Source organism: Piliocolobus tephrosceles, chromosome 17 (genome assembly GCF_002776525.5).
Source record: "Piliocolobus tephrosceles isolate RC106 chromosome 17, ASM277652v3, whole genome shotgun sequence".
NCBI classification, from domain to species: domain Eukaryota; kingdom Metazoa; phylum Chordata; class Mammalia; order Primates; family Cercopithecidae; genus Piliocolobus; species Piliocolobus tephrosceles.
The window spans coordinates 8,520,078-8,528,365 of NC_045450.1; positions in this window are offsets into that span (position 1 = coordinate 8,520,078).

Below are 8,288 nucleotides of genomic sequence, written 5' to 3' on the forward strand. Positions count from 1 at the left end.
TAAACAGCCTAGGCTGGGGAAATAGTATCAGAAAGGTTTGGAAATCAAAATGAGAGGAGAGTGTGCTTGTGTCGAAAGAAGGCTGGTTGGGCTGGTGGATGCTGAGAGGTTGGGAAGGTGGATTCACCCCCAGTGGGGCTGAAATACCAAGACAGAGTGGATTCCATTCGTTGTCACTGATGAAAGGGGTAGAGAGAGGCTTGCTTGCTTGCTTGCTTGCTTTTTCTTTTTTTTTTTTTTTTTTTTTTTTTTTGACATGGAGTCCCATTCTGTCACCCAGGCTGGAGTGCAGTGGCGTGATCTTGGCTCACTGCAACCTCCGCCTCCCAGATTCAAGTGATTCTCCTGCCTCAGCCTCCCCAATAGCTGGGATTACAGGCACCCGCCACCACGCCCGGCTAATTTTTGTATTTTTAGTAAAGAAGGGCTTTCTCCATGTTAGCCAGGCTGGTCTTGAACTCCTGACCTTAGGTAATCCACCTGCCTCGGCCTCCCAAAGTGCTGGGATTACAGCCATGAGCCATTGTGCCTGGCCTATAGAGAGGCTTTCATCTCATCTGGTGGTGTACAATGGAAGGAACAGAAATCCTGAGTTTGAACCTGGTTCTGACATTACTGCTTAAGCAATGCGAATACTTTATAGTTATAGGCTGAAAGAGATGGGGGGGGCACCATAGGGAGCCACTGTCACAGCCCCAGTTTGAGGGACTGGCTCTAGGGCAGTGGTGGTGGGTATAGAAAGAAAGGAACAAGAGTAGAAATCACTATTGATACCCACCAATGAATTTGGTAAGTGGCTGACAGCAGCAAGTGGGAAAAAGTCAAAGTGACCTTCCATCAACACCCATCCACCCTACCGGAGAAAAGCTTTCCTCAGCTACGCTGATATGTGTTCCCTCATCAGCAGGAAGGATGACTCATGTACGCATGTCTGTAGAAAATGATTTCTCCAACTCTCTATGTTCCAGGAACCCATATCAAAAGTTCTTCTTGGCACAGTGGAATGGCTCATATCTGTAATCCCAGCACTTTGGGAGGCCAAGGTAGGCAGACTGCCTGAGCCCAGGAGTTTAAGACTAGACTGGGCAATAAGGGGAGAAATCCTGTCTCTACAAAAAACACAAAACAAAATTAGCCAGGCATGGTGACATGCACCTGTAGTCCCAGCTACTTAGGAGGCTGAGATGGGGGGATCACCTGAGCTCAGGAGGTCGAGGCTGCAATGAGCTGAGATTGTGCCACTGCACTCCAGCCTGGGTGACAGAAGGAGATCTTGTCTCAAAAACAAAAAAGTTCTTGTGCTTGCAATGGCCTGCACATCTGCCTTGTTTATGTGTCTGATGGAGTATTCTACCACTCCGCTGCTCTCTCACTATGTCCAGCCCAAACCATCTTCTTTCTGCTACTCAAATATAGCAAGAGGGTTCCCAGCTCATGGATCTTATCCTTGTTCTTCTTTCTGCCTTAAATTCAACTTCCAGGTTCCTTTTTTTCTCATCATGCAAGTCTCAGCTAGAATTTCACCTCCATAGAGAAGCTTCCCTTGAGGACCTACCCACCTCCCCCAGAGAACTACAGAAACAGAAAAAGAGAAAGAGAGACTGACTTTGTCTTCTGCATTTGACATTATGAGAAAATCCTGGGTGCTTTAAGAATAAACATTGTAGATAACAGAAGTAACAAGTGCAGAATGCCATTTCCATGTAAATGACCCAGACAAGCAAAGCACTGACTCACCCCAAGAAGAATCTACCTGGGGAAAAAAAAATGTTGTTTACAAGAACAATACCAGATGTTGGACTTGGAAGGCCGCATCTTGACATTTGAAGGCTACCAAGGGAGATACAGGGACTCGAGGGCAGGCAAAGAAAAAGCAGCAGAACAGAGTGCATTTAGAAGTGACTTTACATATTAAGTTAATTCCCAGTATAATTCAAGAGTCTGATGGGGGATGGAGGAATAATGGAAAAAAAGGAGTCCTTTAAAAGTGCCGAAGAGGGAGCAAGACCCATAACTCCATCTACAAGTAATGGTACTTGAAATTGGTTGCCCCTGATTTGAATAATCTTGATGGCATCATTATTTTTAATTGTGATTAGTGGTCGTAATGTGGTAATAAATAAGACGAGAGACAAGGTACAACCTTGCCTTGTCCCACAAATGAGTTGGAATCGAGACTGCTGGAGGCAGGCAGGCTCTGGACCGGAGGAGCCCCAACCAGGACAGGTGCCTAAGAACTAAAGGATGAGTCCCGTGAGCTTTTGAGACAGAACACTTACGAGTAAATTTCCTCTACTCTGAGATCAAGCCATTCCACCAAAAAATAAGGAAGCACTGGGTTTGTTTTTCCTTACGGTAGCTCTTCTCTGGAAGAAAGTCACTCATGTGTCCCAAGCACTTCACTAGAAAGAAGCACTCAGAAAGCTGTTTTCCCGACTTGTTAACAATATAATCCGTCCTAGAGCAAGGCATGCGCACAGTGACCCACTGGAAGGTTCTCCTCTAAATACTTTGAAGATATTCTCAGTGATAGGAAATTTTTGAGGTGGCTAAGTAGGTAGGTGAGAGGTTAACTCCAGAACCAAGATGGCCAACAATCTAGGACTCCAGCACTGGCATTATATGTGTCCCCAGTAAAACCCTAAGGGAAACATATTCATTTCCTAGGACCCCATGACAAAGGAGCACAAAGTAGGAGACTTATAACAACAGAAATTTATTCTCTCAAAGATCTAGAGGCCAGGAGTCTGAAATCAAGTTGTGCACAGGGCCATGCTCTCTTCCAGATTCTTGTGGTTGCTGACAACCCTTGCGTTCATGGCTGGAAGCTACCTAACGGATGTCTGCCTCCACGATCATTGGGCCATCCTCCCTCTGTGTGTCTGTGTCTCCACACAGCACTCACCTCTTCATGTGTCTGTCTCTGTGTCTCTTCCCCTCTTCAATGACATCTGTCATATTGGATTAAGGGCTCATTCTATACCAAGATGACCTCAGTTTAGCTTACATCTTAATTACTCTGCAAAGACTCTGTTTCTAAATAGGAGGGACGGAAGGAGGGAAGGAAAGAAGGAAGGAAGGAAGGAAAGAAAGAAAAGAGAAGAAAAGAAAAGAGGAAAGAAAGGAGAGAAAGAGGGAAGGAAGGAAGGAAGGAAGGAAGGAAGGAAGGAAAAGGGGAGGGAGAGAAAGAAAAAGAAGGAAATAAAGCTGGTGGGAAAGAAAGAAGAGGAAGGAAGGAAGGAAGGGAGGGAGGAAGGGAGGGAGGGAGGGAAATACTGCAACATGGAAAGGAGTCTAATTTATGTAAAATTTTGTGTGGACATTTACAGCTTTTTGATGACATATCTATTTCCATCAAGTAGATCAAGTCAATAACATTTCCTCAACTTTGGCAAGTCATATGAGCCTCTGTCTACTTAGCACTGCCCTAGGATCCCTGATCAGAGTCACCAGGGGTATAGACAGCAGCAGTGGATTCAGGCCACCCTAATTCACTCCACCTGAGGCTTAGAAAGGTTGTCACTTAACCCAGCTCTCATTGCTGGCAAATGGCAGATAAGATTTTAATGCAAAGACATGCTCTTTTCATTGTGCTGCAGTGCTTTCCTGAATGTTAATTTTAGTTGAATGAATCTGTAAATAAATTAATGAACGAATGAGGGAAGAAACTATTCAGTCACACATGTAGTGGCCTCCAGTGCTTCTGGAGATGTTTTGGGGTCTGGAATAACATAGGAAGGGTTATCTCACTCACCCATGTGATCCAGAGCTTGGTGGAAATGCAATCAGCATTCTCTGCGAGGATCCAATCTCTTCCAACGCCAAGCCACTGATTAAAAATAGCCCTTTTGTCCCATCTTCTTCTTCTCCCTGAAACAGATGCTGTGGCTCAGCCTTGCCCTGCAACTCATCCTAATTTGCCTCTTGTCATTCATCCACTGTGACTGGTCCACAGTAATGTTCTACTTTTAGGACCAGAAGAACTTGGGCTGCTGTCAAGGGAAGAGACTATTAATATCAAGTTAACATGTGTAATAGGCTGGTCACCATGTTCCTCAATAAAAGATAGCTGCTATGAATAGTAGTAGAAATATTGGTATTCACATCAGCAAGATCATGACCGTTTATTTGGATGATTGTACTACTTTGCTAGGGCCGTTGTAACAAAGTTCAACAAGCTAGCTGGTTTAAACTATAGAAATTTATTTGCTTACAACTCTTGAAGGCTAGAAACCTGAGATTGAGGTGTCACCGGGGTTGGTTCATTTTTAGGGCCATCAGAGATCTGTCCCGTGCCTCTCTCTTGAGCTTGCAGTTGTCTGTCTTCTCCCTATGTCTTCCCTCTGTTTCTGTGTGCAAATTTCCTCTTTTTATGAGGACACCACCATGTTGAATTAGCTCACCCTAATGACCTCATTTTAAATCACCTCTTTAAAGAAACTACCTCCAAATACAGTCACATTCAAAAGTCCTGAGGATTAGGACTTAATGGTATTAGTTTGGGGAGGGATACAACTTATCCCATAGCACTGTTTCTACTTGTAATATGGAGACCTAAGGCAAAGTCTTTTTAAAAAGGTTTTGTTTTCAGACAGAGATTCACTCTGTTGCCCAGGCTGGAGTACAGTGGTACAATCTCAGCTCACTGCAACCTCCATCTCCCAGGTTCAAGTGATTCTCCTGCCTCAGCCTCCCAGGTAGCTGGGATTACAGGCACCTGCCACCACACCTGGCTAATTTTTGTATTTTTGGTAGAGATAGGGTTTCGCCATGTTGGCCAGGCTGGTCTTGAACTCCTGACCTCAAGTGATCTGCCCGCCTCAGCCCAGCCTCACAAAGGCGTGGGATTATAGGCATGTGTAATCCCACTGTGCCCAGCCTAAAATCAAAGTAGAAATTACAGATCCCTACTTTCAAACTACCCATAGTCACGGACAAACTCTAAACTCCATGTTCCTACCTCCAAGTACAAGACTGAAGTCAGGAGATGTGAGAATGAAGTGGAAGGAAAGCGGCTTTGGAAGAATTATCTGGGCTTTGAAGAGTGGGTAAAGTTGAGGTGAATGGAGGAGAGGAAAAAAGTGTGTGCTAGACAAGGGCTAGAACACAAATAACAGATCAGAGGTAGAAAGCTCATTTTTACCTCTGTTTTTGAGATTCTAGTAGTAACATTCTCCACTCCTAGATTTGTCAAAGGAAGTACTCAGTTTGGGGTGCGCCATTCAGACTATGGTTTGGAGTTCAGAGCCCTTAGAAACACTAGCTCTGTCCCATTTTGTAGCACCTCTCCGTCTTTCAACAGTGAGCCTCCTCTTTCCGTGTGTCTGCTCTGGGGGATTATCAGACCCAGCTAATGGAGGGGAGTTAACAGGAAGTGTCAGGGAATTTTATAAAATTATCATGTCAACTCTCTTCCTGTCAGTGTGCATAAGGGAAGAAGACAAGAAAAATGATATTGTCGTTTAATAGTTCACTTTAGATCTTCATCTCTTATCACTCATCATTGCTCCATATTAATTACTCTGTATTGGCAATCTCTGGCTGTCAGTTGTTCCATAAAAGATCTTACTGAGCTCATGGCTGGACAGCTTTCATTAGGAAGCAATTTGAACCACATTTAACTGGAAAAGATTAACAGATTAACCGGGACCATTGTCCCACCTGCCTCTCTGCCTCCAGTGAAGGTGCAACATGGTCTTGAATCCTGGCATAGCCACTTCCTGGTTGCATTGCACTGAACGTGTCACCTCACCTCTTTGATCTCAGTATCCCAATATGCAAAATGGGACAGCACAATCCTCTTTGGAGGACTATTGTAAGGTTTTTGTTTTGTTTTGAGACAGGGTCTCCCTCTGTCACCCAGGCTGAGGTGCAGTGGCACAAATACGGCTCACTGCAGCCTCAATCTTCTGGACTCAAGCAATCCTCCCAACTTGGCATCCCAAGCAGCTGGGACAACAGACACAAACCATCATACCCAGCTAATTTTTTTTATTTTTAGTAGACACAGGGTCTCACTATGTTGCCCAGGCTGGTCTCGAACTCCTGAGCTCAAGTAATCCTCTCACCTCAGGCTCCCAAAGTGCTGGGATTACAGGCATGAGCCACTGTGCCCAACCAAGGCTTTAAATAAATGTAAAAATATCTGACAGTCATTGGTACAGAGCTGGTGCCAGCAAATGACACCTGTTAGTATTATACTTAGTATAAATGGAACAGGAGAAGGTTCAATGGACTTACTCCAAAATGAGGCTACCTCCCCTTTCAAAATATTACACCTACTCTCATTTTTCCCATCAAGAAGGGTTCAGTTCAGCTCAACAGTCTTTTACCAGGTGCCTGCTAAGTGCCAGATGCGATGTCCACTCTAGGGATAGAGAGAATAACCTGTGATATCCCTAAGTCTTTGAACCTGCCAGCCACAGAACTACATAGTTGCCTCTGCCTGGAATATCCTTTCCTGTTGACCCACCAGAAGGCGTTGCTCTCTCTGAGTTCGATCTACAAGTGCTTTTGTCTGGGAAGCCTTGTGTGATGCTCCGGAGTAGCACCTGCCCTGCCTCTTTACAGCTGTTATCACAGTGGTGCTCATATACCTGTGATGTGACCGTGGGATTGCTAGCCTCTCCTGTGGATTTGCAAGCTCCCAGAGGGCAGGACCACATTTGTTCTGTGCATTGTTGAATCCCCAGTGTCTGGTGCACTGAAAGGAGGGAGGATTGAAAGAGCTCACAAAGAAGAGTCAAATACAAAAACGGGGCAAAAAGATGCAATTACACCTAGATATCGCTAAGACATCAGCTTGTCCTCCTCTGGGCCATCAGCTTAGCAAAAGGCAGCTCCAGGCCAAGTGCAGTGGCTCACACCTGTAATCCCAGCACTTTGGGAGGCTGAGGCGGGTGGATCACCTGAGGTCGGGAGTTTGAGACCAGCCTGACCAACATGAAGAAACCCCGTCTCTACTGAAAATACAAAATTAGCCAGGCATGGTGCTGCATGCCTATGATCCCAGCTACTTGGGAGGCTGAGGCAGTAGAATCACTTGAACTCGGAAGGCAGAGGTTGGGGTGAGCTGAGATCACGCCATTGCACTCCAGCCTGGGCAACAAGAGTAAAACTCTGTCAAAAAAAAAAAAAAAGAAGAAGAAAGAAAAGAAAAGAAAAAAGAAAAAAGGAAAGGAAAGGAAAGGCAAGGCAAGGCAAGGCAAGGCAGCTCTACCTTCTATTTCTCAATTGTTCTTTTTTGGGAGAAGGTGCAAGCAGCCCCAGAGTCCCATGGAAGCAGCTTTCTCTCAATACTCGACCCACTACCTCACCACCAGGAGAGAAACTCCAAAGAGAGAGGGCCCTTTATTTCTCTTGCTCATTGCCACAGTAGATGAGGCACCTGAGGCTCGATCCAGAGCCAAATAAGGAAGGAGAAGCAGTACAAAATTAAGATTCTGAAAACCTGGGTAGAGGCCTTGGCTTAACCACTTAGTCATGGCGTGATCTTGGGCAAATCACTTCATTTCTCTGAGCCTCGGATTCCTAAGCTAGAAAATGGAAAAAAATAAATAAATAACACATATCTTAAAGGATGGTGGTGAGAATGAAATACAACGAGGCTTGTAAAAATATTTGAAACCTCGGCCAGGCGCTGTGGCTCACGCCTGTAATCCCAGCACTTTGGGAGGCCAAGGTGGGCGGATGACTTGAAGTCAGGAGTTGGAGACCAGCCTGGCCAACATGGTGAAATCCTGTCTCTACTGAAAATACAAAAATGAGCCGAGCATTGTGGCACATGCCTATAGTCCCAGCTACTTGGGAGGCTGAGGCAGGAGAATGGCTTGAACCCAGGAGGTGAAGGTTGCAGAGAGCCAGGATTGTGCCATTGCACTCCAGCCTAGGCAACAGAGCAAGACTCCGGCTCAAAAAAAAAAAAAAAAAAAAAAAAAAAAAAAGAACCTCTAAAGTCTAGACATCTAGGGGAAATCTTTTTTCATCATTATTGCATCAGTCCATGGGTCTTTGGAAGGGATTTTTTTTTTTTTTTTTTTCAAACCAACGCAACACAACTGTTTTTATTAACTTTTGTTTACACACACAAAAAATGTATTTTGCTTAAAAATATAACTTACATACATATACAACCACACAAGGGAAATAACAAAATGTTAATACTAGCTAATTTCTATAGAGTTGGCATTTTAAGTCAGAGGGGTCAATACCCCTCTGATTGATGAATAGATGTAGTTTATTAATTTTTTTCTCTATTTCCTAAACTTTCTATAAGGAACTTGTAGTAT